Source organism: Anolis sagrei, chromosome 2 (genome assembly GCF_037176765.1).
Source record: "Anolis sagrei isolate rAnoSag1 chromosome 2, rAnoSag1.mat, whole genome shotgun sequence".
Classification (NCBI taxonomy): domain Eukaryota; kingdom Metazoa; phylum Chordata; class Lepidosauria; order Squamata; family Dactyloidae; genus Anolis; species Anolis sagrei.
Genome location: NC_090022.1, coordinates 15,015,762 through 15,043,544, shown reverse-complemented (window position 1 = coordinate 15,043,544; position 27,783 = coordinate 15,015,762). Strand labels below are relative to the sequence as shown.

Below are 27,783 nucleotides of genomic sequence, written 5' to 3'. Positions count from 1 at the left end.
AGTTCTGTGAACACCACAAACGAACATTACATTTTTATTTATATAGATTATTATTATTATTTATTTGAAACACAACAAGATGTGTCCACAGCAGACAAGATCACTCTGTTGGCTGTTGTATTGGATCACACGTTGGACACTTCCCAAGTGTCTAGGAAAGTGTGATGTATCGACAAATAATAATAATAATAATAATAATTACTACAACAAAGGCTGGAAGCTTGCCCATTTTATTTTATTTTTTTGTCGTGTCAGGAGAATCCTGTTGTGAGAGAATTGGCTGTCTGCAAGGACGTTGCCCAGGGGACGCCCAGATGATTTTGATGTTTTATCATCCTTGTGGGAGGCTTCTCTCATGTCCCCGCATGAGGAGCTGGAGCTGATAGAGGGAGCTCATCCGCCTCTCCCTGGATTCAAACCTGCAACCTGTTGGTCTTCAATCCTGCTGGTACAAGGCTTTAACCCACTGTGCCACCGGGGGCTCCAGCTTGCCCATGTCAGATACACACACACACACACACACACACACACACACACACACACATTATAAATAATTTAAACTTTTCTTTCAAAAAGGGCTCCCCGGTTGAAAAAGTTTGAGAACCCCTGGTATTGACTATGCAGGTACATAAATTCTAACAGTTTAATTCCCGAATGATTATATTTATGGTCCAAGGAGATATGTGAAGTTAGAAATATATCTTCAACTTGTAGGCCTAAGAGTTGTAAGAAGCCTTCTGAAGCTGCTGCAATTCAGGCATTAAAAGTCCCCACATCTTGGAGCCCTTCTACACAGCCCTATATCCCAGAATATCAAGGCAGAAAATCCCACATTATCTCAGTGTGGACTCAGGGCCTTTCCACACAGTCCTATATCACAGAATATCAAGGCAGAAAATCCCACAATATCTGCTTCGAAGAGGGCCTTCTCTGTGGTGGCCCCTTGACTCTGGAACTCACTTCCCAAGGATATCAGGCAAGCCCCCACATTGGCTGTCTTTAGGAGCCTGAAAACGTGGCTGTTCCAGTGTGCCTTCCCTGAATAAAGGAAAGGAAACAATTCCCTGCAAAATGTCCTCAGAAGCACTTTAACTACCCATTGGGTTGCTCTCCCAACATTTTCTTTAAAACCCTCCTGCTTAGATACATCCTACCTCTGTTCATGCCCAGTGTTAATTTTTAAAATTTTAGACTATTACATCTGGCCTGGCCATAGGTTTTTAAATGTTTGCGTGTTATTGTCTATGTGTGAGTTATATTAATTGTATGATTTGCTTATTGTTTTGTTGCTTTACTGATGTGTTGTTGGGCTTGGCCTCATGTAAGCCGCCCCGAGTCCCCTTGGGGAGATGGTGGTGGGGTATAAATAAAATTATTATTGGGTTGTTGTAGGTTTTTTCGGGCTATATGGTCAGGGTCTAGAGCAGGGGTCCTCAAACTAAGGCCCAAGGGCCAGATACGGCCCTCCAAGGTCATTTAACCGGCCCTCACTCAGGGTCAACCTAAGTCTGAAATGACTTGAAAGCACACAATAAAAACAATCCTATCTCGTCAGCCAAAAGCAGACCCACAATTCCCATTGAAATACTAATAAGTTTATATTTTTTAAAAATTGTTCTTCATTTTAATTATTGTATTGTTTTAAGTAATTTTGCAATACAAATCAGATATGTGCAGTGCCTAGGAATTCATTAATGTTTTTTTTCAAATTATAATCTGGCCCTCCAACAGTTTGAGGGATTGTGACCTGGACCTCTGCTTAAAAAATTTGAGGACCCCTGGTCTAGAGGCATTCTCTCCTGACATTTCGCCTGCATCTATGGCAAGCATCCTCAGAGGTAGTGAGGTCTATTGGAACTAGGAAAAAGGGTTTATATATCTACGGAAAGACCAGGGTGGGTCAAAGGACTCTTGTCTGCTGGAGCTAGGTGTGAATGTTTCAACTGACCACCTTCAACAATACAAAGTAGTTGTTATTATTATTATTATCTGAGTCCACACTTAGATTATTTATTTATCGAGTCATCAGCAACCAGTCAATTATATTACATTTCTAACAGAACAAAGCAAACAAACAGACAAAATACAAAAATACAAAGTACAGAATACAAAATTTGTGAGTTTGGTAGTTGATTAAATGTCCTTTGATCAGTATCTGGCCACTTGGAGGACCTCTGGTTGCATTGCAGCAGGTGGTCAGTGGTTTGCTCCTCTCCGCACTCGCATGTCGAGGATTCCACTTTGTAGCCCCATTTCTTAAGACTGGCTCTGCATCTCGTGGTGCCAGAGCGCAGTCTGTTCAGCACCTTCCAAGTCCCCCAGTCCTCTGTGTGCCCAGGGGGAGTCTCTCATTTGGTATCAGCCATTGGTTGAGGTTCTGGGTTTGAGCCTGCCACTTTTGGACTCTCGCTTGCTAAGGTGTTCCAGCGAGTGTCTCTGTAGATCTTAGATAATGTGGGATTTTCCGCCTTGATATTTTGGGATATAAGGCCCCTTCTACACTGCCATATAAAATCCAGATTATCTTCTTTGAATTGGATTATATGGCAGTGTAAACTCAAGATAATCCGGTTCAAAGAAGAATATCTGTCTTGATATTCTGGATTATATGGCAGGGTAGGAGCCTAAGAACAATAGGGTGGCCTGGGTTTGGGGTGCATTCTGCTTCTTGTTTGCTTTGAGTGCTCTACTCTGTGCATTTGGGGCCTTTGGGGAATGGCCTTGGGCTGGTGCAATACAACTATTTGTGTATCTATTTTTTTTTAAAAGGGAAGGGCCTTCCAATAACCCAATTCAAAGCAGATACTGTGGGATTTTCTGCCTTGATATTCTGGGATATAAGGCCCCTTCTACACTGCCATATAAAATCCAGATTATCTTCTTTGAATTGGGTTATATGGCAGTGTAAACTCAAGATAATCCGGTTCAAAGAAGAATATCTGTCTTGATATTCTGGATTATATGGCAGGGTAGAAGGAGCCTAAGAACAATAGGGTAGCCTGGGTTTGGGGAGCATTCTGCTTCTTGTTTGCTTTGAGTGCTCTACTCTGTGCATTTGGGGCCTTTGGGGAATGGCCTTGGGCTGGTGCAATACAACTATTTGTGTGTGTATCTATTTTTTTTTTAAAAGGGAAGAGGGAAAAATCTCTTTTTCTCTCTCTTTGGCCTTCAATGGCTACCACTTACCTCCTCCTTGGTCCTCTTCCTCCTGCTCTCTGCCTTTTCCCGCCAAGAAAGAGTTTGGCCCCTCCTCCGGAAATGAGGTCAGAGGGGAAGTGCGTCACTCTTCTCCTTCCTCTTGTCTGGCCAACTTGAAGGAACTTTGGGGAGTCTTTCACATCAAAGATGGAGACAGGTGTGAACCTTTGGCTTGAGGCATGAAAGAGAGCAGAGAGCAGCATGGGAATGCAATATGGTCAATGGGAATAGGCCAGGAATTTATTTATTTATTTATTTATAATAATAATAATAATAATAATAATATTAATAATAGAAACAACTGGAAAAGCTGGCACAATATGAGGATTTAAAGATCGAACTGCAAAGACTCTGGCACAAGCCAGTCAAGGTGGTCCCAGTGGTGATCGGCACACTGGGTGCAGTGCCTCAAGACCTTGGCCTGCACTTAAACACAATCGGCACTGACAAAATTACCATTGGCACTGACAAGCTGGAATGTGTCCAGAGGAGGGTGACTAAAATGATAAAGAGTCTGGAGAACAAGCCCTATGAGGAGCGGCTTAAGGAGCTGCGCATCTTTAGCCTGAAGAAGTGAAGGCTGAGGAGAGATATGATAGCCATGTATAACTATGTGAGAGGAAGCCACAGGGAGGAGGGAGCAAGCTTGTTTTCTGCTTCCTTGGAGACTAGGACGCGGAACAATGGCTTCAAACTACAAGAGAGGAGATTCCATCTGAACATGAGGAAGAACTTCCTGACTGTGAGAGCCGTTCAGCAGTGGAACTCTCTGCCCCGGAGTGTGGTGGAGGCTCCTTCTTTGGAAGCTTTTAAACAGAGGCTGGATGGCCATCTGTCAGGTGTGCTTTTAATGCAATGTTCCTGCTTCTTGGTAGAATGGGGTTGGAGTGAGTGGCCCATGAGGTCTCTTCCAACTTTTTGATTCTATGATTTTATGATCTGCCAGCTGCAAAAGACCACCTTACTGGGATCTGCACACATTATTCGCCGATACATCACACAATCCTAGACACTTGGGAAATGTCCAACGTGTGATCCAATACAACAGCCAGTAGAGTATCTGCTGTGGACTCATCTTGTTGTGTTTCTAATAATAATAATAATAATAATAATACCTTTATTTTTATACCCCACCTCCATCTCCCCAAAGGGACTCAAGGCGGCTTACATGAGGATGAGCCCAAAATAAACATGGTTTTAAAAAATCCAATACAACAGCCAGTAGAGTGTCTGTTGTGGACTCATCTTGTGTTAATAATAATAATAATAATAATAATAATAATAATAATAATAAGGAAAAACGAAATGCAAAGATAAAGAATGGGGGACAATGCCTGGCTCGAGAGCAATATGTGTGAAAAAGATCTTGGAGTCCTCGTGGACAGCAAGTTAAACATGAGCCAACAATGTGATGTGGCGGCAAAAAAAGCCAATGGGATTTTGGTCTGCATCAATAGGAGCATAGTGTCTAGATCTAGGGAAGTCATGCTACCCCTCTATTCTGCTTTGGTTAGACCACACCTGGAATATTGTGTCCAATTCTGGGCACCACAATTCAAGAGAGATATTGACAAGCTGGAATGTGTCCAGAGGAGGGTGACTAAAATTATCAAGGGTCTAAAGAACAAGCCCTATGAGGAGTGGCTTAAGGAGCTGGGCATGTTTAGCCTGAAGAAGAGAAGGATGAGAGGAGATATGATAGCCATGTATAAATATGTGAGAGGAAGCCACAGGGAGGAGGGAGCAAGGTTGTTTTCTGCTTCCCTGGAGACTAGGACGCGGAACAATGGCTTCAAACTACAAGAGAGGAGATTCCATCTGAACATGAGGAAGAACTTCCTGACTGTGAGAGCCGTTCAGGAGTGGAACTCTCTGCCCCGGAGTGTGGTGGAGGCTCCTTCTTTGGAAGCTTTTAAACAGAGGCTGGATGGCCATCTGTCAGGGGTGATTTGAATGCAATATTCCTGCTTCTTTGCAGGGGATTGGACTGGATGGCCCAGGAGGTCTCTTGATCATTTGAGTCGCCCTCCTCTGGACACATTCCAGCTTGCCAATATCTCTTCAATTATAGTGCCCAGAATTGGACACAATATTCCAGGTGTGGTCTGACCAAGGCAGAATAGAGCATGGGGAGCATGACTTCCCTGAATATTCCAGGTGTGGCCTAACCAAGGCAGAATACAGGGGTAACATGAGTTCCCTGGATCTAGACACCAGACTCCTAAACATGCCCAGCTCTTTAAGCCACTCCTCATAGAGCTTGTTTGGAACCCGCCTACCTTCGTGACCGCATTTCCTTTTACGAACCTACACGATCCCTTCGATCTTCCGGAGAGGCCTTTCTCTCCCTCCCGTCCCCATCGCAAGTGCGACTTGTGGGGACGAGGGAGAGGGCCTTCTCCGTGGTGGCAGGGTATAAATAAAGTATTATTACTAGCTGCCCTTGTCACGCGTTGCTGTGGCCCAGTATATGTGTTTTGTGTGTGTATATATGTGTGTATGTGTGTGTATATATTTATCTATATATGTGTGTTTGCGGTGAGTGTGTGTATATGTGTACATGTATGTGTGTATTTGTGTGTTTATATATGTACATGCATATTGTGTATATGTGCGTGCTTGTCTATATGCATATTTGTATGTATATATGTATGTATGTGTACATGTACATATGTATATGTAAATATGTGTGTGCGCATGTATATGTGCATGTGTATATGTATATGTATATATGTGTGTATGTAAATGTATGTGTGTATATGTGCATATTTGTGTGTGTTTGTGCATATAGGGGGGGTGTATGAATGTGTGCATGTGCAAGAAGTAACGAGAGAAGGAGGGAAAGAGGGAAGGAAGGAAGAAGAGAAGCAGGGAGGGAAAGAAGGAAAGAAAGAAAGATAGAGAAGCAAGGAAAGAGAGAAGGAAGTCAAAAAGTGAAAGGAAAAAGAGAAGGAAGGAAGGAGAGAAGGAACGAAAGATAAGGAAGGAAGGATGTAACCAAAGAGCAAAGAAAGGGAGGAAAGAAACAGGTAGAGATGGAAGAAAGAAGAGAGATAGGGAAAGAAAAAGAGGAAAGGAAGGAAAGAGGGAAGGAAGGAGAGAAAGAGGGAGGGAAGGTTGGCCACAGCAATGCGTGGCGGGTACAGCTAGTAAAGTAATATTAATAACAGAGTAAAATAATAAATAACCTTGAGTATAAGCTGAGAGGATTTTTCAGCCTAAAAAATGGGCTGAAAAACTAGGGTTATACTCAAGTATATACAGTATACGTGTTTGGTGTTGCATTGTAGCCCTGGAACACTTTTTCATCCAACACCACACAACACTCAGATAATCCAATAAGTAAAAGTTTATTAATGAATAAGTATAAAAGGAAAAAGCCAGTCAAAAAAGAATCAGCAAAAGTACAAAAAGTAATTCCTGAGATCAAGAGTTCCTCAGCTTTTGAACCAAGGCATCAAAAAGCAATTATCAGAGACTTGTTCAAAAGTTATTTCCATAAACACAAAAACAGCAATGCAAGAGTCAAAACCTTTAAAATCACGAAGTCTTAAACAGTAATCAAACAAAAAATCTTGAAGTACAGGAACCAGGAACTTCAGACTAGAAATCAGGAGCTGTTTTCCCCCTTTTACAACATTGTTCCCACTAAAGCCCTGAAACCACTTAAAAGGCCTCTATCCCTCCCATGACATCACTTTGTGCACACCTGCTTTCTCTCTCATTATCTTGTCTTTGCTTTACATTCTGTCTCCTAATCTCCAAGCGACTTGACTTGGAAAAACCTTCATCTCCCACATTCTCCTCCAAAGCCCACTCTGGCCTAGTCTCATGGGAACTGATATCACTTTTTCCCGTTGCTTGGGAACGGCCTGGAGATTCCAAAACATCTCTTTCCAGGCCCCTACTATCTTCCGCAGACTCCTCGGAAATTACAGGTTGCAGCCTATTATCCTCATCCTCTGAGCACTCAGAAAGCTAATCCGGTGCTTGCGATGCTACAATATTTGTCTTCTTGCCTGTGTGGTTTCTCTCGTGTGTCAAGAGGGAAGAGCGCCGAGTGAAGCATTTTCCACACTGGATGCACCTATACGGCGTCTCTCCTGTATGGGTTCTCTTGTGTACGACAAACTGCATCCGCCGACTGAAGCTCTGCCCACAGTTGGAGCAGCTGTATGGCTTTTCTCCTGTGTGGATCCTCTCGTGATTGATTAGGTTGCACCGGGCGCTGAAACGCCACCCACATACGGCACACTCATACGGCTTTTCACCGGTGTGCATCCTTTGGTGCCTCACAAGTGTTGACTTCCGGTTGAAACACTTGCCGCAGTCCAAGCATGTGTACGGCTTCTCTCCAGTGTGGATTCTCTCGTGGACCACAAGGTCTGCCTTACAATTGGAAGTCTTCCCACAGTAAAAACACTTATGTGGTTTTTCAGCCCCTTCCTCAACCTGGCTGTTCAGGTCTTTGACATTCTTGTTGTCAGTTTGTTCCTTCTTGATCTTGAAGTGATTTATTTCCTCTGAAAAGCTATTGCTTTGCAAACTGGGGTCTTCCTCATGCTTGTTCTCTTCCACAGGATGGTTTCCCGAGCAAGCTTCTGGTACTGGAGGATTTCCATGCATCAAATCTGTCTCAAGGCTCTGCAAGGATATTCCACAGATAGGCACTTGGTCATGTTTCTGTAGATGAGAAGACTCCTCTTCACTTTCCTGTACTTGCCCATTGTCTGGAAAATAAAATATGAGTGTCATACTTCTGGAAAAAACAGGTGTGCAAGACTGATTTAGCTGCATTGTTCAATTTCACTGTTCAAAGACCACTCTAATATTCTGTACTGGCTACTAGAGCTGTGCAAAAATTCGTAAGTCGTATTAATTCCGACAAAATTCGTATTTACAACAGAACTAACGAAACCGAACTTGACCCCCCCCTCCGAAAACCAGACAGAACAAAACTGGGCTCCCCTGGAAATCCCGAAAAGATCGTAAGTAGTTCATTAGTAATCTTTGCATTCTACTATACTCTTTCTGACTTTTTGTTTGGCAAAGTCTGTGTGAATCACTACCAAGGACGGTGGAGCCCCCGGTGGCACAGTGGGTTAAACCCCTGTGCTGGCAGGACTGAAGACCGATAGGTCACAGGTTCGAATCCGGGGACAGGCAGATGAGCTCCCTCTATCAGCTCCAGCTCCTCATGCGGGGACATGAGAGAAGCCTCCCACAAGGATGATAAAAACATTGAAAATCATCCGGGTGTCCCCTGGGCAACGTCCTTGCAGACGGCCAATTCTCTCACACCAGAAGCGACTTGTAGTTTCCCAAGTCGCTCCTGACATGACCAAAAAACCCCCCAAAAAACTACCAAGGACCTACTGAAGATTGTCACGTGTCCTACCAAAAGGGCCAGCAATCTCCTTTGCACCATGAAGGAAGCTGGGCACCACACTGAGTCCTCCTCACTTTCTTCCTCCTCCTCCTACTTGTTGGGAAGAGGTCGATGGGTGAGGAAGGCCCCCCTCCCGCCTATCTGCCCGTCCGTCCATTCATCCATCCTCTCTCCCAACCTCCCTCCCCCCTCCATCTCTGGGAAGGGGCTCCAAGGAAGGCACCATCCAAGGCCTTCAGTGCTCCCTTGTGTCTTCCTTCCTGGCAGAATGGGGGTCGGACACAAGTCAGGGTTGGTTGTGGGAGCAGGAAGGAGGAAGTGGCTATGGTGGCAGAATGGCACTGCCTCCACTTCGGCCGCCCAGGGAGGCTTCCTAGCTGGGGAAGCCACTCAGGTTGCAGTCTAGCTGCCATGAGCAGCAGAAGTTGTCACTTCCTCAACAACAGAAGCCACAGCAGTCAGCAGCTCAAAGGCCGGAGGTTGCCTGGGCCAATGTAACAATGGCAGTTACAGTGTATCAAATTGCATTAGTTATACAATGTCGGTACAGCAAGTATATAAAATAAATTCAGGAGGCCCAGCAAATAGTAATAAGTCAACTGCATTAATTCTGCAGTGTAGATGTCCCCTAATGCTTGATCTATACTGCAGAATTATAGCAGTCTGATACCGCTTTAATTGCCATGGCTCCATACGATAGGATTTTGGGATCTGTAGTTGGCAAGATATTTACTCTTCTTTGTCAGCTCCGGTGACATAATAAACTTATATCTTATATCTCAGGGGTGGACGAAGTGCAATCTAAGGGTTACAATTGTTTTGTTTTTTTCCTTCCTAGGCTTAAAACGAATTGACGGAGAAATCAAAAAAGAGTTCCTCCTCAAATACCTTCTAGTTAGCATGGCAAAATTTTCTGTCACATTCTCAGCCATAGGTTTTTAAATTCTTCTGTGTTATTGTCCATGTCTGAGTTATACTAATTGTATTGTTTATTTTGCTTATTGCTTGTTGTTTTTCTTATTGTTTGTTGTTTTATCAATGTGGGGCTTGGCCTCATGTAAGCCGCTCCGAGTCCCTTGGGGAGAAAGTGGTGGGGTATAAATAAAGTTTTATTATTTATTTATTTATTATTCTCTCCTGCATTTTTAGAGCGGGGGGGGGGGGGAAATCCCTTCCCACATGATAAATTTTTACATGACCTCAGGTATATAGATATATAAAATAGATATTTAAAAAAACCAAACAGTTACTGATAATAAATCAGCACTTGCAAGTCTTGCTAAACATACTGATTTTCCCTTTTTATGATGTACAGGTGAAGCATTTTCTGCAGAGTCCACTGTAAACACTGCATGTTGTTACGAACAGATTTGTGTAAATGGATGGCGGTCCATTTACTGTTTTACTGTTGCTAATTTTTTTACTGTTGCTAATTTTTTTGTGACCCCTATATTGAGTTAAGGGGACCCCTTTGGGGGCCAGGACCAACACTTTAAGAAGCAGTGCTCTAAGGTCCTCTAAATCAGTGTTTCTCAACCTGGGGATCAGGATCCCTGGGGGGGTTGCGAGGGGGTGTCAGAAGGGTCACCAAAGACTATCGGAAAACACAGTATTTTCTGTTGGTCATGGGGGTTCTGTATGGGAAGTTTGGCCCAATTCTATGGTCGATGGGGTTCAAAATGCTCTTTGATTGTAGGTCCAAAACTCCCTCCAAGATAACAGTGATTTGGCAGTGACTTATGAGTCTGTTGTCAGTATTCCTCTCTAATTGTGCTGCTCGATGATTAGTGAGTGAAAAAGATGTGGCTCCGGCTACGCCGCCATTTTTTCACCCAATGCCCTTGATTGTAGGTAAACTATAAATCACAGCAACTACAACTCCTAAATGTCAAGGTCTATTTTTCCCAAACCCCACTAGTGTTCACATTTGGGCATATTGAGTATTCATGCCAAGTTTGGTCCAGATCCATCATTGTTTGAGTCCACAGTGCTTTCTGGATGTAGGTGAACTACAGCTCCAAAACTCAAGGTCAGCGCCCACCAAACCCTTCCAGTACTTTCTTTTGGTCATGGGAGTTCTGTGTGCCAAATTTGGTTCAATTCCATTGTTGGTGGAGTTCACAATGCTCTTTGATTGTAGGTTGACTATAAATCCCAGCAACTACAATTCCCAAATGAAAAAATCAAAATCAACCCCCCCCCCTGACCCCACCAGTATTCAAATTTGAGAGTATTGGGTATTTGTGCCAAATGTGGTCCAGTAAAGGAATATACATCCTGCATATCAGATATTTGCATTACGATTCATAACAGTAGCGAAATTACAGTTGTGAAGTAGCAACGAAAATAATGTTATGGTTGGGGGTTATCATAACATGAGGAACTGTATTAAGCGGTCGCGGCATTTAGAAGGTTGGGAACCATTGCTCTAGATGGTTAATGTGGCCTTCTATAGTTGAAAATTTGCAAGTGCAGCTTTTGCTTCTATTTTTATATAAAAAATAGTGGGTACATACATGGCATGCATCATAAAGCATGAAATTGTATGGACCGCATCTTTTGGACTGATTTGGAGGACGTTTTAAATCTGGCCGAACTGTTTTTAAATGTATATTTATCATCCTTTTATATAATTGTGTATTTTATTGGTGTTTTCATATTGTTGGAGTCCCTCTTCGGAGGACGGGATACAAATGTTCTAAATAAATAATAAAGCAGCTGAGAGAGAAGACACCTGTCAGATTTTTTTTTTAAGGATGGGTAAGTACTTACCCAAGAAATTGGACTCATCATCACCCTCTTGCTTTGCTTCCACAGGGAGCTGGGTCTGAATGGGATCAAGTGGCTCCTGTTCTGACTTTGTGATGCTGACAAAAGACTCTAGCACCATCTCTGGCTCCTGCGAAAAGAAATTAAAAGGAAAAAGAGCAGCTATGCATTACAGAAGAATGTTATCAGAGTGAGATCTGAGTGAGAAGCATCGAGGAAATAAGCAACTCCCCTCTGAGCAAATCTTGCTAAGAATACCTTAGGAAAACCGTAAGTTTATTTTAGGGCAGTGTTTTTCAACCTTCCTAATGCCACAACCCCTTAATACAGTTCCTCATGTTGTGGTGACCCCCACCATAAAATAATTTTGGTGCTACTTCACAACTGTAATTTTGCTACTGCTAGGAATCGTAATGTAAATATCTGATACGCAGGATGGAATTTCATTTACTGGACCATAGTTGGCACATATATCCGATAAGCCCAAATTTGAATACCGGTGGGGTTGAGGGAAGGATTGATTTTGTCATTTGGGAGTTGTCGTTTCTGGGATTTATAGTTCACTTACAATCAAAGAGCATTCTGAACTTCACCAACAATGGAAATGAACCAGACGGAACTTCCATGACCAACAGAAATTGCTTGAAAGATTTGGTGGGCATTGGCCTTGAGTTTTGGAGTTGTAGTTCACCTATGTCCAGAGAGCACTGTGGACTCAAACAATGATGGACCTTGGACCAAACTTGGCACAAATACAGAATATGCCCAAATGGGAACTCTGGCGGAGTTTGGAGAAAATAGACCTCAGCGTTTGGGAGTTGTAGTTGCTGGGATTTCCCGTTCACCTAGAATCAAAGAGCATTCTGAACCCCACCCATGATAGAATTGGGCCAAACTTCTCACACAGAACCCCCATGACCAACAGAAAATACTGTGATTTTTTCGATGGTGTTTGGCGACCCCTCTCCCCAGAAGTCCTGACCCCTAGGTTGAGAAATGTTGCTTTAGGGTCACCATAAGTTAGAAATACTTAGTTGTTAACCGCTCTGAGTCGCCTGATGGCTGAGAAGAGCGGTATACAAGTAAAGTAAATAAATAAATAAATAACTTCAAGGTTTGTAACAAGAACAAACCATTTGTCGCTGTTTTATTTTTTAAAAAAAAGATAATACAGTATAACATGTTTTTAATACTATGGCAAGTTTAATTACATTCTGATAAAAATCTTTTGTAGGGAGGTAAATTCCCCAATGGTTCGTCCTCACATGCAAGGAAGAATTACTGTTGTAATACATTCCCTCACCTTGGGAGAAAAATACCATATTTATTCGAGTCTAATGCTCACCCTTTTTGGCTAAATTACATTGCCAAAAGTGGGTGAGCATTAGATTCGATGGTGAATTAGAATTGTGCACATAAACCACTAGGCCTGGGCAATGCATGGTTCTAAATGGTTCTAAAGTACTTACAAAACTAAAGTTCTGGTGGTGAAAATTTCAAAACTGTAACAAAACTCTCAAAATTTCATTATAAATGGCAGTTCCTAATTGGTTCTCTCATAAAAATCGCCAATAATGAAATAATAATTAAAATTTGAAAGTTTTGTTAGAGTTCTGAAATTTTCACCACCAGAACTTTAGTTTTGTAAGTACTTTAGAACCATGCATTGCCCAGGCCTATAGACCACCTGTGTGAAAAGGCCCAGAACAACCCAGAACCTTGGAAGTTAGGGAGGCATGAAGAGTCTGTTCCTGATAATGGTGGCATCCGTGGCACCCAGAGGAGAAGGAGGAGGAGGAGGAGGAGCAGCGATCCAGTCATTTCTGCCCCTTGGTCATGTATCCTGCCTCCCACCCGCCCATATCCCCTGGCTTCATCCCATGCATTTCCCAACCTCCCTCTTGGTTCTGAAGGTCTCATGAATGAGCTAGTTGGGAATCAAGGAAGATTGGCCAGTTTGCTAGCTATGGCCTGATGAAAGGACATAGCTTTCCAAATGGTCTCACTGCTGCGGCTGCCTGCCTCTTGATTCGCTATGCCTGCACTGTGGAGTACTTTACATTTGAGCAAAAAACCATTTTTGTAATGTGCACCTTCAAAATTGAGGTGTGTGTTATATTCAAAGCTGCATTATACTTGAGTACATTCTTTACATATGAATATCTCAAAGTGTTGATTAAGAAATACACATGAGATTTTTATCTTTGTTCAGAAAAAGTTTGCGTGCACTGAAAATAATATTGGAAATTCCATAACTTATTGGAAATAACTGTACCATTACCTTATTGAAAAGGTAAACATAATGTTACATCTGTTTGGCAAATGTGAATCTCCATGAACATAGAGACCACCTTTTGAAAAGCACTAGTAAAAAAAAAAGCATGATCTTGTGAGAAGTCAACCCTTTGAACAAGTGATATTTATAAGCATTCATGTAATGGCACACAGGTAACTCAGTTGTTAAATTGAAGAACTATGTCTTTAAACTGCCAAGGATAAAGACATGCCACTACAAAAATACATTTGGTTGTTTCTTTGAAGTTGCAGTTGCCCAAAAGATATACTATCCCTTGAAACCTCTTAGTTAAAATATGCACTCAAAGATTTAAAAAAAGTCTTCTTTGAAAAGTAACATATCTTGTTTACTTATAAACATCTTATATTAATTCACCATACAGGCACATTTCTTATTGAAGTGCAGTCATAGATAGGATGTAGCTTTCTCTGTATTCTATATATAAACAGTGAAAGGCTTGGGAGGTTGCTATTTCCAACAAATAATTCCTCTGGAAACTAGGTACCATTCTACATGGGCCCCAAGCTCTGACGTGCGCAAGAAGTCACTACTGGACATCCACACAATGCAGGCTGTCTTCTCACCCCAAGCACAGGGTGCAATTGGTTATTCTGGTTACAGCACACATTAGGAAAAACTAGAGAATGCTCTGGAGCTTCTGTGAAGCTCCTAAGCATTCCCAAACTTCACTGTAAATGATGAACGTTGCCCCAAAATTACATTGAAATATTTGCTTAAAGGATTGAGCAGGAGTTAATGGTATCAACAGTGTACAATAGATTAAGGATGGAAAGAAACTGCAGGAATTAGTTTCTAGGTTGATGTAAGGCTTCAGGGGTCATAAAAGTGATCACATGCGCTCCACTGAGGTATATACAGGGGGGGGGGGGCACAAGGCCTGACATGTTCTTGGATCCCTTTAATGCCTGCCATTTCCACAAATGCTTACCTCTTTTGCCCATCTTTCTGGCTCCTTCACTCTCTGGAGGAACTCCTCAGCCATGTCCACCGCCTGACTGCAGTTCTCAGGAATCTGCTCCATAACCCAGGCCTGCATTTCTGAAGGCAGAATGGTCAGGAACTGCTCAAGGATCAAGACTTCTAGGATCTGGTCCTTGGAGCATCTCTCGGGCCTCAGCCACTGGTGACAAAGTTTCCAGAGCTGCTTGCACACCTCACGAGGCCCCTTGGCTGCCTCATAGCAGAAGAGCCGAAAGCGTTGGTGGCGAACATCTGAACTAACAGCATCCTCATTCAGGAGCTTCTCCATATTAATGGAAGAATCCAGACCTCTGTTGGGTTGACTGACTCCCTTGAGAAGATCTTTTGAAGCCCACGAGGGTGGCCTAGGTGCCCACTCTCTACTAGGCCACTGGTTGGTTATTTCCTTGATGGAGGTTTGAGATTCCTTTGTGTCCTCAAGGAATTGCGGTGGCCTCCCTCCTGAATGAGGGGAATCCATGGTCTTCAGGAACTCCTGCAATTGGGTTTCCCAGCGCTGCTCCTCTGTCTCCTTCTTGACCTGTAGTGGGACATCTCTTTTCAGGAAGTTCTTCATGGGCCCATGAAAATGAACAAAATCTGGCTACCAGTATTAAAAAACTCTAAAATTATAACAGTAAATAAAAAAACAAAATTTAACACAGGGGAACTCCAGAGAAGAAACAATCAGGAACAGCTAATCACCCCTCAACAAAGAATTCCCCCAGGTAGTAACAGGGCACAACTAAAAACTGTCAGGCCATCAAATACTAATCAAGGTACCCAATTGAAACATTCACACCTACTTCCAACATATAGAAGATGGCTTTGAAAGGCAGCAGATCACAGGAGCTATCTTCATAGACCTGTCAGCGGCTTATGATACCGTAAACCACCGCCTCCTCCAGAGAAAAATGTATAATATCACAAAAGACTACCACCTCACTTGCCTCATAGGAAACCTGCTACAAAACAGGAGCTTTTTTGTTGAGTTCCAGGGCCAGAGAAGCAGGTGGCGGAAACAGAAGAACAGCCTGCCTCAGGGGAGCGTGCTTGCTCCATCCATGTTCAACATTTACACAAATGACCAGCCACTGCCAGAAGGGACAGAGAGTTTCATCTATGCTGATGACCGTGCCATTACCACTCAAGCAGGGAGCTTTGAGATGGTTGAACAGAAACTCTCCGACGCTCTAGGTGCTCTTACTGCCTATTACAGGGGAAACCAGCTGATCCCCAACCCATCTAAAACACAGACATGTGCTTTTCACCTTAAGAACAGAGAAGCATCTCGAGCTCTGATGATTACCTGGGAGGAATCCTACTGGAGCATTACAAATACCTGGGAGTCACTCTGGACCGTGCCCTGACCTACAAGAAGCACTGCCTGAATATCAAGCAAAAAGTGGGTACTAGAAATAATATCATACGAAAGCTGACTGGCACAACCTGGGGATCACAAGCAGATACAGTGAAGACATCTGCCCTTGCGCTATGCTACTCTGCTGCTGAATATGCATGCCCAGTGTGGAACACATCTCACCACACTAAAACAGTAGATGTGGCTCGTAATGAGACATGCCGCATTACCACGGGGTGTCTGCGCCCTACACCACTGGAGAAATTACACTGTCCAGCCGATATTGCACCATCTGACATCCGCCGGGAAGTAGCAGCCAATAGTGAAAGGACCAAGGCAGTGACATCTCCAGCTCATCCCTTGTTTGGATATCAGCCAGCATGTCAACGACTTAAATCAAGAAATAGTTTTCTAAGATCTAGAGACACTCGCTGGAACACCTCAGCAAGTGAGAGTCCAAAAGTGGCAGGCTCAAACCCAGAACCTCAATCAATGGCTGATACCAAATGAGAGACTCCCTCCTGGGCACACAGAAGACTGGGCGACTTGGAAGGCGCTGAAGAGACTGTGCTCTGGTACCACAAGATGCAGAGCCAACCTTAAGAAATGGGGCTACAAAGTGGAATCCACATGTGAGTGTGGAAAAGAGCAAACTATAGACCACCTGCTGCGATGCAACCTGAGCGCTGCCACATGCACAATGGAGGACCTTCTTGCAGCAACACCAGAGGCACTCCAAGTGGCCAGCTACTGGTCCAAGGACATTTAATCAACTTCCAAACTTGCAAACTTTGTGTTTTGTTTGTTTGTTTGTTTGTTTGTTAAAAAATGCAATGCAACTGTTTGGTCTGCTCCTGACATGATAAATAAATAAATAAACCTACTTCCAGCACAGAAGAATACTTATGTACAATAGATTAAGGATGTAAACTTTGCAATGATTCGTTTATAGGTCGATGGGCCATAGAAGTGGTCACATGTGTTGATGTATATACAGTGGGGCACAAGGCCTGACATATTCTTGGATCCCTTTCATGCCTGCCATTACCACAAATGCTCACCTCTTTTGCCCATTTTTCTGGCTCCTTCAGCCTCTGGAGGAAGTCCTCAGCCATGTCCACCGCCTGACTGCAGTTCTCAGGACTCCCCTCCATAACCCAGCTCTGCATTTCCGAGGGCAGCATGGACAGAAATTGCTCCAGGATCAAGACATCCAAGAACTGGTCCGTGGAGCAGCTCTCAGGCTTCAGCCACTGGTGACAAAGTTTCCAGAGCTGCTTGCACACCTCGCGGGGTCCCTTGGCTGCCTCATAGCAGAAGAGCCGAAAGCGTTGGCGTCGAACCTCTGAACTAACATCATCCTCACTTGGGAGCTTCTCCATATTCATGGAAGAATCCAGGCCTCCTTTGGGTTGACTGGCTCCCCTGAGAAGATCTTCCGAAGCCCATGAGGGGGGCCTAGGTGCCCACTCTCTTGTAGGCCACTGGTTGGTTATTTCCTTGATAGAGGCTTGGGATTCCTTTGTGTCCTCTTCATACATGGGCTCAAGGAATTGCGGTGGCCTCCCTCCTGAATGAGGGGGATCCATGGTCTTCAGAAACTCCTGCAGTTGGGTTTCCCAGCGCTGCTCCACTGTCTCCTTCTTGACCTGTAGTGGGACATCTCTTTTCAGGAAGTTCTTCATGGGCCCAGCCTGGACAATGTCAGCTTCTCTTTCTCCATTCTCCAGTCTCCCCTGGGGTTCAGTTACCTTTGGGTATGACTTCTCCATTTTTGTTTGTGACTGTAGTACCTGGGCCGAAAGAGAGGAAAAAAACATGTTTTTGTGTCAGAATGTGATTCTTGCACACCCAAATACCTGGGAGTCACTCTGGACTGTGCTCTGACCTACAAGAAGCACTGTCTGAACATCAAGCAAAAAGTGGGCGCTAGAAACAATATCATACGAAAGCTGACTGGCAGAACCTGGGGATCACAACCAGATACAGTGAAGACATCTGCCCTTGCGCTATGCTACTCTGCTGCTGAGTATGCATGCCCAATGTGGAACACATAGTTTCTGTTTAACGCAATGATTCTCCACCTTCCTAATGCTGCGGCTCCTTAATACAGTTCTTCATGTTGTGAAAGGACCAAGGCAGAGACATCTCCAGCTCATCCCCTGTTTGGATATCAGCCAGCACGCCGACGACTTAAATCAAGAAATAGTTTTCTAAGATCTACAGAGACACTCGCTGGAACACCTCAGCAAGCGAGAGTCGAAAAGTAGCAGGCTCAAACCCAGAACCTCAATCAATGGCTGATACCAAATGAGAGACTCCCCCCTGGGCACACAGAAAACTGGGCGACTTGGAAGGTGCTGAACAGACTGCGCTCTAGCACCACGAGATGCAGAGCCAACCTCATGAAATGGGGCTACAAAGTGGAATCCACAACATGTGAGTGTGGAGAAGAGCAAACCACAGACCACCTGCTGCAATGCAACCTGAGCCTTGCTACATGCACAATGGAGGACCCTCTTGCAGCAACACCAGAGGCACTCCAAGTGGCCAGATACTGGTCAAAGGACATTTAATCAACTACCAAGCTTGCAAACTTTGTGGTTTGTTTGGTTGTTTGTTTGTTAGTTAAAAAATGCAATGCAACGGTTTGGTCTGCTCCTGACATGATAAATAAATAAATAAACCTACTTCCAACACAGAAGAATACTTATGTATGTCCAATAGATTAAGGATGTAAACTTTGCAATGATTTGCAAAGTTTACAACTGTTTGGTTTGTTCCTGACATGATAAATAAATATTACCATGTATTGCTTTTTCTGTCGACCTGTCGTAAAACATGATGTTTTGGTGCTTAGTTTGTAAAATCATAACATAATTTGACATTTCATAGGCTTTTTCTTAATCCCTCCTTATTATCCAACATTTTCGCTTATCCAATGTTCCACCCTCCCGTTTATGTTGGATAAGCGAGACTCTACTGTACTTTGGAAAAGGTATGAACTGTCTGGGAGTGTAAAGTGTTGGAAACAAGGGCTGAAGAGAGTCAAGAACATCTGCTAGAGCCTTTGTAAATACATTGTTGTTGTTGTTGTTGTTGTTCATTCATTCAGTTGTTTCCGACTCTTCGTGACCTCATGGACCAGCCCACACCAGAGCTCCCTGTCGGCCGTCATCACCCCCAGCTCCTTCAAGGTCAATCCAGTCACTTCAAGGATGCCATTTGTGGTGAACCCTTACCTTTAACAGTTAGGATATGGGCCTAGTGAAGCCATTTTAGATTAGGGAAACAGGGTTAGGTTAGGTTTTCTTAGAGGGGGCGTGTCCTTGTTAAGAAAGAAAAGGGTAGATGGCCAGGATTGGTTAGAATAGGGGGCGGAGCCTAATATTCAGATAAAGAAAAAAGGCACCTTTTTGAATTCTGAGGCTGGAGTTTTGGCAGTTGGGTTTTGACAGTTGGAGTTTGGGGATAACAGTTAGGAATTGAAAAGGGAAAAAGAAGGAAGTTTAGCTTGTGATAAATTCTTAATAGGTTGTTGTAGGTTTTTCGGGCTATATGGCCATGGTCTAGAGGCATTCTCTCCTGATGTTTTGCCTGCATCTATGGCAAGCATCTCAGAGGTAGTGAGGTCTGTTGCAACTAGGAAAAAGGGTTTATATATCTGTGGAAAGACCAGGGTGAGACAAAGAACTCTTCTCTGCTGTAGCTAGGTGTGAATGTTTCAACTGACCACCTTGATTAGCATACAGTGGCCTGACTGTGCCTGGGGCAAACTTTGTCGAGAGGTAATTAGAGAGGTAATTCTTAATAGTTGCTCCAAGGAAGAACTTTTTGTGTAAACAGACCCTGGAGAATTGGGCTGTTTGTATTGGAGAATCTGTTTAGTGGAATAATAAGAGTTTCCCAGTTTAAAGGTTTTGACTGGAACCTGTAATTCAAGCACTGAACTACTTTTGAAACCCTTACACATTTGTACCAGAGGAATTTAAACCTGTTAAATAAACATTTTGTTATAGTCAACTCTCTACCACAGCCTTTGTGTGAATGTCATTGATATTTAAACCCTCTGAGGAAAATAAACCCCATAGTAACACAGAAGATCAACCACACCTGGAATATTGTGTCCAATTCTGGTCACCACAATTCAAGAGAGATATTGACAAGCTGGAATGTGTCCAGAGGAGGGCGACTAAAATGATCAAGGGTCTGGAGAACAAGCCCTATGAGGAGCGGCTTAAGGAGCTGGGCATGTTTAGCCTGAAGAAGAGAAGGCTGAGAGGAGATATGATAGCCATGTATCAATATGTGAGAGGAAGCCACAGGGAGGAGGGAGCAAGCTTGTTTTCTGCTTCCTTGGAGACTAGGACGCGGAACAATGGCTTCAAACTACAAGAGAGGAGATTCCATCTGAACATGAGGAAGAACTTTCTGACTGTGAGAGCCGTTCAGCAGTGGAACTCTCTGCCCCAGAGTGTGGTGGAGGCTCCTTCTTTGGAAGCATTTAAACGGGCTGGATGGCCATCTGTCAGGGGTGATTTGAATGCAATATTCCTACTTCTTGGCAAGGGGTTGGACTGGATGGCCCATGAGGTCTCTTCCAACTCTTTGATTCTATGATTCTAAGAGGGTTACTAAGTATCCTCTCAGCCTGAATATTAGAAAAGGTGGCAGCATACTCCAATTGAAGAAACAGTTACAAAACCTGTCAGTTCAGACATCAGACATCATATATATATATATATATACACACACACACACACAGTTATATCCTCCCCTGATTTATCAGTCTCCCTCCTGTGAGTTCCTTATAAGTGTTGGTAGCTTGTGGGATTCACTAATCTTAAAATTCCCTGTTCCTTCTCCCTGAAAAAAGTAGTTCCTTGGGTATAGAGGCTTTATACCGTCCATCCATCTTGCCCTTGGTGGGCCCCTCTTCCTTTTTCCTTCTATTTTCCCCAGCATTATTGTCTTCTCTAAGCTTTCCTTTCTTCTCATGATGTAGCCAAAGTACTTCATCTTGGCCTCTACTATCCTTCCCTCCAATGAGCAGTCGGCTTTATTTCCTGAAATATGGACTGGTTGGATCTTCTCGCGGTCCAAGGCACTCTCAGAACTTTCCTCCAACACCACAGTTCAAAAGCATCAAGTTTGCAGACAACACCAAATTGGGAGGGAGAGCCAATACCCCAGAGGACAGGAGCAGAATTCAAAATGGTCTTGACAGATTAGAGAGAGGGGCCAAAACTAACAAAATGAAGTTCAACAGGGACAAATGCAAGATACTCCACTTTGGCAGGAAAAACGAAATGCAAAGATACAGAATGGGGGACAATGCCTGGCTCGAGAGCAGTACATGTGAAAAAGATCTTGGAGTCCTCAAGGACAACAAGTTAAACATGAGCCAAAAATGTGATTTGGTGGCAAAAAAAAAAAAGCCAATGGGATTTTGGCCTGCATCAATAGGAGCCTAGTGTCTAGATCTAGGGAAGTCATGCTACCACTCTATTCTGCTTTGGTTAGACCACACCTGGAATATTGTGTCCAATTCTGGGCACCACAATTCAAGAGAGATATTGACAAGCTGGAATGTGTCCAGAGGAGGGCGACTAAAATGATCAAGGGTCTGGAGAACAAGTGGCTTAAGGAGCTGGGCATGTTTAACCTGAAGAAGAGAAGGCTGAGAGGAGATATGATAGCCATGTATAAATATATGAGAGGAAGCCACAGGGAGGAGGGAGCAAGCTTGTTTTCTGCTTCCATGGAAATTAGGACAAGGAACAATGGCTTCAAACTACAAGAGAGGAGATTCCATCTGAACATGAGGAAGAACTTCCTGACTGTGAGAGCCGTTCAGCAGTGAAACTCACTGCCCCGGAGTGTGGTGGAGGCTCCTTCTTTGGAAGCTTTTAAGCAGAGGCTGGATGGCCATCTGTCAGGGGTGATTTGAATGCGATATTCCTGCTTCTTGGCAGGGGGTTGGACTGGATGAGGTCTCTTCCAACTCTTTGATTCTATGATTCTATGATCTCTCTTCCTTCGCTCAGCCTTCCCTAAGGTCCAGCTCTCACATCCGTAGGTTACTACGGGGAATACCATTGCTTTAACTATGTGGATCTTTGTTGGCAGTGTGATGTCTCTACTCTTCACTATTTTGTCGAGATTGGTCATTTCTCTCCTCCCAAGAAGTAAGCGTCTCCTGATTTCCTGGCTGCAGTCATCTTTGTACCTAGAAATACAAAGTCTGTAACGGCCTCCACGTTTTCTCCCTCTATACTACTGTTGTGTAAAGTTTACTACAAAAGATCCAAGTTGTGCTTGCCTGCTCCTTAACCGGAGGGGGGAGTGCTTCTGCTGAAGGAGGAGGTTGGCTTGTTGCTAAACAAAGAAACCCAGCCAATTTGCTGCGACATTAATGCAGCCTGACTTTCATGCACCAAATAATTACAATATGGTGCATAGAATAACCTTCAGGCGATTTGTATAAATGAATTTCATGTGTAAGCTTTGATCTCAACTTTGTGATACTACATTATGTTTAGGCAAGAGTTTTAAAATGCAAAACACTTCTGGTTCCAAGCATTTCGGATAGGAGATGCTCAACTTGTCTTCTTTTTCTTTGCAGCGAAGGGGCCTGCTACCATTTGTAACTCACCCCCTCCTTTCAGCCTCCGCAACACGCTCTCCAGTGGCTTCAGCCTGGGACAGAGAAAAGAAGGAAATTGGCCTCCAATGAAATCACAAATGCACAGGCCTGTCTATCCGCCACGGCTCTGTGTATTTAACCCCTTCAGTGTACAGATTTGGCAAGGAATTGTGCAAGGATTGCCTGGGATTTCTTGCCCTAAGTACTGTACCTGGATTCTCAGAGGCTATAGATTGTAATATACACAATAATTTCACCATCAACATTTGTATTTATACAAAAGTTGTCAATATCTCTCTTCAATTGTGGTGTCCAGAATTGGACACAATATTCCAGGTGTCACACAATATTCGCACCTGGAATATTGTGTCACACCTGGAATATTGTGTCCAGTTCTGGGCACCAAAATTGAAGAGAGATATTGACAAGCTGGAATGTGTCTAGAGGAGGGCGACTAAAATGATCAAGGGTCTGGAGAAGAAGCCCTATGAGGAGTGGCTTAAAGAGCTGGGCATGTTTAGCCCGAAGAAGAGAAGGCTGAGAGGAGATATGATAGCCATGTATAAATATGTGAGGGGAAGTCACAGGGAGGAGGGAGCAAGCTTGTTTTCTGCTTCCCTGGAGACTAGGACGCAGAACAATGGCTTCAAACTACAAGAAAGGAGATTCCATCTGAACATTAGGAAGAATTTCCTGTGAGAGCCGTTCATCAGTGGAACTCTCTGCCCCAAATGCCCAAATGTGGTGGAGGCTCCTTCTATGAGGCTTTTAAGCAGAGGCTGGATGGCCATCTGTCGGGGGTGCTTTGAATGCAATATTCCTGCTTCTTGGCAGGGGGTTGGACTGGATGGCCCATGAGGTCTCTTTCAACTCCATGATTCTATGATTCTATATAAGAGAAGTACCTGCGATTCAAAGGAAGGGGCCTGAGGCTGTTAGGAATTGTGGGAGTTGAAGTCCAAAAAACCTGGAGGACCCAAGTTTACCCAAGCCTGCCCTAGATACACCTCCCTCTTTAGGTAAAGGTAAAGGATTTCCCCTGACGTTAAGTCCAGTCGTGTCTGACTGGGGATTGGTGCTCATCTCCATTTCTAAGCCGAAGAACCAGCGCTGTCCATAGACACCTCCAAGGTCATGTGGCCAGAATGACTGCATGGAGCACCATTACCTTCCCACCGGAGTGGTACTTATGCATGTTTTTAAACTGCTAGGTTGGCAGAAACTGGGGCTAACAGCGGGAGCTCACTCTGCTCCCTGGATGCGAACTTGCGACCTTTCGATCAGCAAGTTCAGCAGTTCAGTGGTTTAACTGTGCGACCAGGGGCTCTATCTTTGTTGAGTACTTATTTTTCTCAGACAGAGAATGCTAGTCAATGTAGTCAACTGTGGGCTAGGCAAAACTGAGGGCTAGGCTGAGAGGAGACATGATAGCCATGTATAAATATGTGAGAGGAAGTCTGTGCTGTCGCACGCTGGGCCTGTACATTAAACCGTACACAGGACATAAATTCTCTGTGCCCAACGGGACGCCGGGGCTGCCTCAGAATAAAGGCCCTTAGATTCCCCCAAACAGAGTCTTTAGAATGCTTAAAGTAAGTCCAACAAAGTTCTTTTATTAAGGAACAAACAGGAACAAACAGGTACTTTAACGGTTTTCTTAACAGTCTATAGGCTCTTTCAAATCTTGTCCTCTAGGAACAGGCACTGTCTTCTTAACTGTAGCTAACCAATGGGGAAATCCTAGCTTCTAATCTGGGCAGTCTGTACTTGCCTCTGTTGACGTGGAGCCCCTGCACCCGGTACCAATTGCGTCTGGCTTCCGCGAGTGACTTGCCTCAACAGAGCTTTGTAGACCTCCAGGGAAAAAGAAGGAGTTCAGGTTGCTGTGATGGCCGGCTGGAGTCCCTTAGCCAAGCTGTGGCTGTATGTCTCCTGGCCAAGCCGTAGGGCTGTATAACCCCGGCCAAGCTGTAAAAGACGAAGCTTTTCTACAGGAGCCACTTCGTTCTATGTCCTGTGTGAAAGGCTTCTCTGTGAGAACTAACTCAAAATGGCTTTTTTCCTCCAAAACTCAACAAGGGGCGGGATCAGGGAACCTAACTATAACTGGCAGGTGGCTTACCCTATAAATGCAAATTATAACAGGAAACCCCCTGCTGCAAAATCCCAAGCATAGGATTGCACACAAACATTTAAACACAGCAAATACATCTGGAGCTCCTGGAACAGCTGTTCCAGAACACTCCTGGCCTAGATTTCTCAATGATGAGAAATCTACACTATAATAAACGGACCAAAACATCGTGAGTCAAATTCTTATACTTTAGAAACATAGCATTTAAAGTCTTTCTATACAAACCAATCATACGTTCCCACACACCCCCCATGTGAGACGCATGCAGTGCATTAAACAATCATGAAACCTTTTCTGTACTCAAATACCTATTGACACTGGGGTCCTATCTGGGGGCACTTTTAACTTAGGGATGGTGGCATCAGATGGAGCAATCTCGGCCCTGGCCCTAACAAAACCCAAAGAGCAAGAACTAGAGCCTTTTTGTCTGGCATAAGCCACAGCTGTGATAGCTTTCTCCGAAGCGTCGCAAAAGACATGGAGTTCGGTGTGCAAGCTCTGTAAAGGGCTCCTGGCCGTGAGTTGGCGTGGGATGCTCAGATGGTGTAAATCTTGAACCTGAACGATTTGCTGTTTGGTCTTGGGATCACGCTGTATCTTGCGTCTCAAAGACTGCAGTCTTTTATCTGCTACCTGTCTGTTGGGAGGCAGGGTAGGCCGGTCTGCTTTGAAGGGCAAAGGGGCGATCCAATTCCCTTCCTCGCTGAGAGTCACCTTGGAGTTCATGATGTTCAGGAACTCTTGTTCATCTCGGGACAGCGCAGTGTTCTCGTCGTCCTGGGATACATCGCAGATGGATGAAACCTCAGATGAAACTCCTTGGCAGCAAACAGAAATGTGGCTGAGGCAACTCTGCATGAGGGTGACTCTGCCACAGCTGAGGGTGTTTGGCTGATCTGGACGCAGAGAAGACGGAGGATGCATTTTGTCGACACATACAGGTCCCTGTATGGTCCATCCTAATGGAGTCTTCTGTGCCAAAGGTGCACCAGGAGGACCTCTCTTTTCAGCTCGGATGCTCATCAAGCTGGGGCAGTTGGATCCAATGAGCAGGACTATGTCGATACCCGGCTCAAAGGGTGGAATGAGGTCCTGTAGTCCTTTTAGGTGGGGATGCGCTTGCATCATCTCTCTGGTAGCAATCTGGTCCTTATTGCGTGGGATGGACGCACATTCAATAAGGTCAGGTAACTCAAAACAAATGTCTTTGCCACATGGCGAAATGATAAATCCAGACGCAACGCGGCCCTGTCTTTGTTGTTTGCCTGTACAAGTAGAAATACAATAGTCAATAGTCTTTGCCTGCCCCTTAAAGATTTTGAAGAAGTCAGGGGTGGCCAGGGAACCGTCGCTTTGGTTGTCAAGGGCCACGTACATTTTCTTCTTCATCCAAGGCTTGCTGGCAGGAAAAACCTCTGCCAGACAAATAGGGTGGCAAATCCTAGTCTTCTTTGGGCTGCCGCACAACTGTGTGCAGGCCACAGAGGGTGCCTCAGTGACCGATGAAGGTCCAGCTGAATCTTCTGTGGAGCGTTGACTGGTGGCCCCGCTCTTGACCTTGGAGGGCACGAAATCCTTGTCATGCATGGCTGAGCAATGCTTTTCGGATTGGCACACCTCGCACTTTACCTTTTCTTTGCATGACTTTGACTGGTGGGGAGTTGCACCGCAGCACCTGAAGCAGATCCTGGACTTTTTGAGGATCTCGACCTTGTCTGCGTGAGGCTTCTTGGCAAACTCCCTGCAGTCGGCCAAACTGTGGGGCTTTGCATGCAGTGGGCACAAGACATCCTCGGGGTCAGCTGGAGATGAGTTGGTCTCCGTGGACTTGACGGTGATGTTTCTTTTGGTGCCACTGTCTGCAGGTTTCTTAGGGTCTTTGATGGGCCTGTCCATCCTTGGGGTCCCATAAAGAGTTGGAAATCCCGTCTGTGGGTCGTTGAGTTGCATGGCTGCATTTGTAACAAAGTCCACAAGATGGGTGAACGGTGGGTAGACCTGATGGTTGGCCTGTTTGAATCTGAAGACTTCTTTGCCCCACTCTTCTTGTAAGGAGAATGGCAGCTTCTGGATGATGGCAGTTTGGGACAGGTGTTGGTCCAGGCAGGCAAACCCTGGAAGCTGTGGGTTTCCCTTGGCAGACTGAAGCTCAATCAATAAGTCTGACAAGTCCCAAAGCTGTTCAAAGTCTTTTGGTTTGAGCACTGGGAACTGATGAAGTCTGTCCATCAGCGAAGCTTCAATTTGGGTACTGGACCCGTAGCGCTGGTCAAGCCTTCTCCATGCAGTGTCCAAAGCTCTATCTGGTTGGTCGATGAGAGCCGAGAAAATCCTTCTCACCTGCTGAGCCGATACTGGACCAAGCCAGGCGATCAAAAGAGTCAATTGTTCCTCAGAGGAGAGTCTTAAACTCTGAATGGCTCGCTGAAAAGTCTTTTTCCAAAGTAGGAAATCTTCTGGCCGGTCAGAGAATTTCTCCACACCTTTGTCCCTCAAATCTTTTCTTGGGTTCCTAAACAAAGACTCAAGCTGCAACTGAGGAGTCTGAAGGAACGGAAGGGGTGTTTGGTCAGGGGTAAAGGTGAAGTTCTTCTGAAATGTCGAAGGTCCATTCCAAGGAACACCTGTGGCCTCAGGAATGGGTGACACTCTGATTTCTGGGCTAGGCTTTGGTACCTGAGTTGATGGCTGTGGGCTCCTGGCCCTGAATTGCTCGACTAGCCTGTGTGGCGCGATGTCGCTGTCCGCATGCACCAGCTTGCCATCTTGGAAACCAACGTGGGCTGGCAGAAAAGGCGTGGTTGGAGGTGTTGACAAACGGTTGACATTTTCTTGAGACAGTTCTCCTTGCAGTGCCTTTGCCAAGATGTTGGCACGGACTCTTTTCTGCGCTACCTCCTGCTGGATGCGCGACAACTTTAATTTCGCCTCTAACTCGGCTTGTGACTGCTTTTGCTTCGCCTCTAACTCGGCTTGTGACTGCTTTTGCTTCGCCTCTAACTCGGCTTGT

General features: G+C 44.5%; 1 pseudogene; it reads right to left on the bottom strand.

The window, feature by feature from the left end:
- The window catches only part of LOC132765887 (zinc finger protein 658B-like), a 39,801-nt pseudogene extending 17,071 nt beyond the window's left edge, over window positions 1-22,730 (bottom strand).
- Between the last annotated feature and the right edge of the window lie 5,053 nt (window positions 22,731-27,783).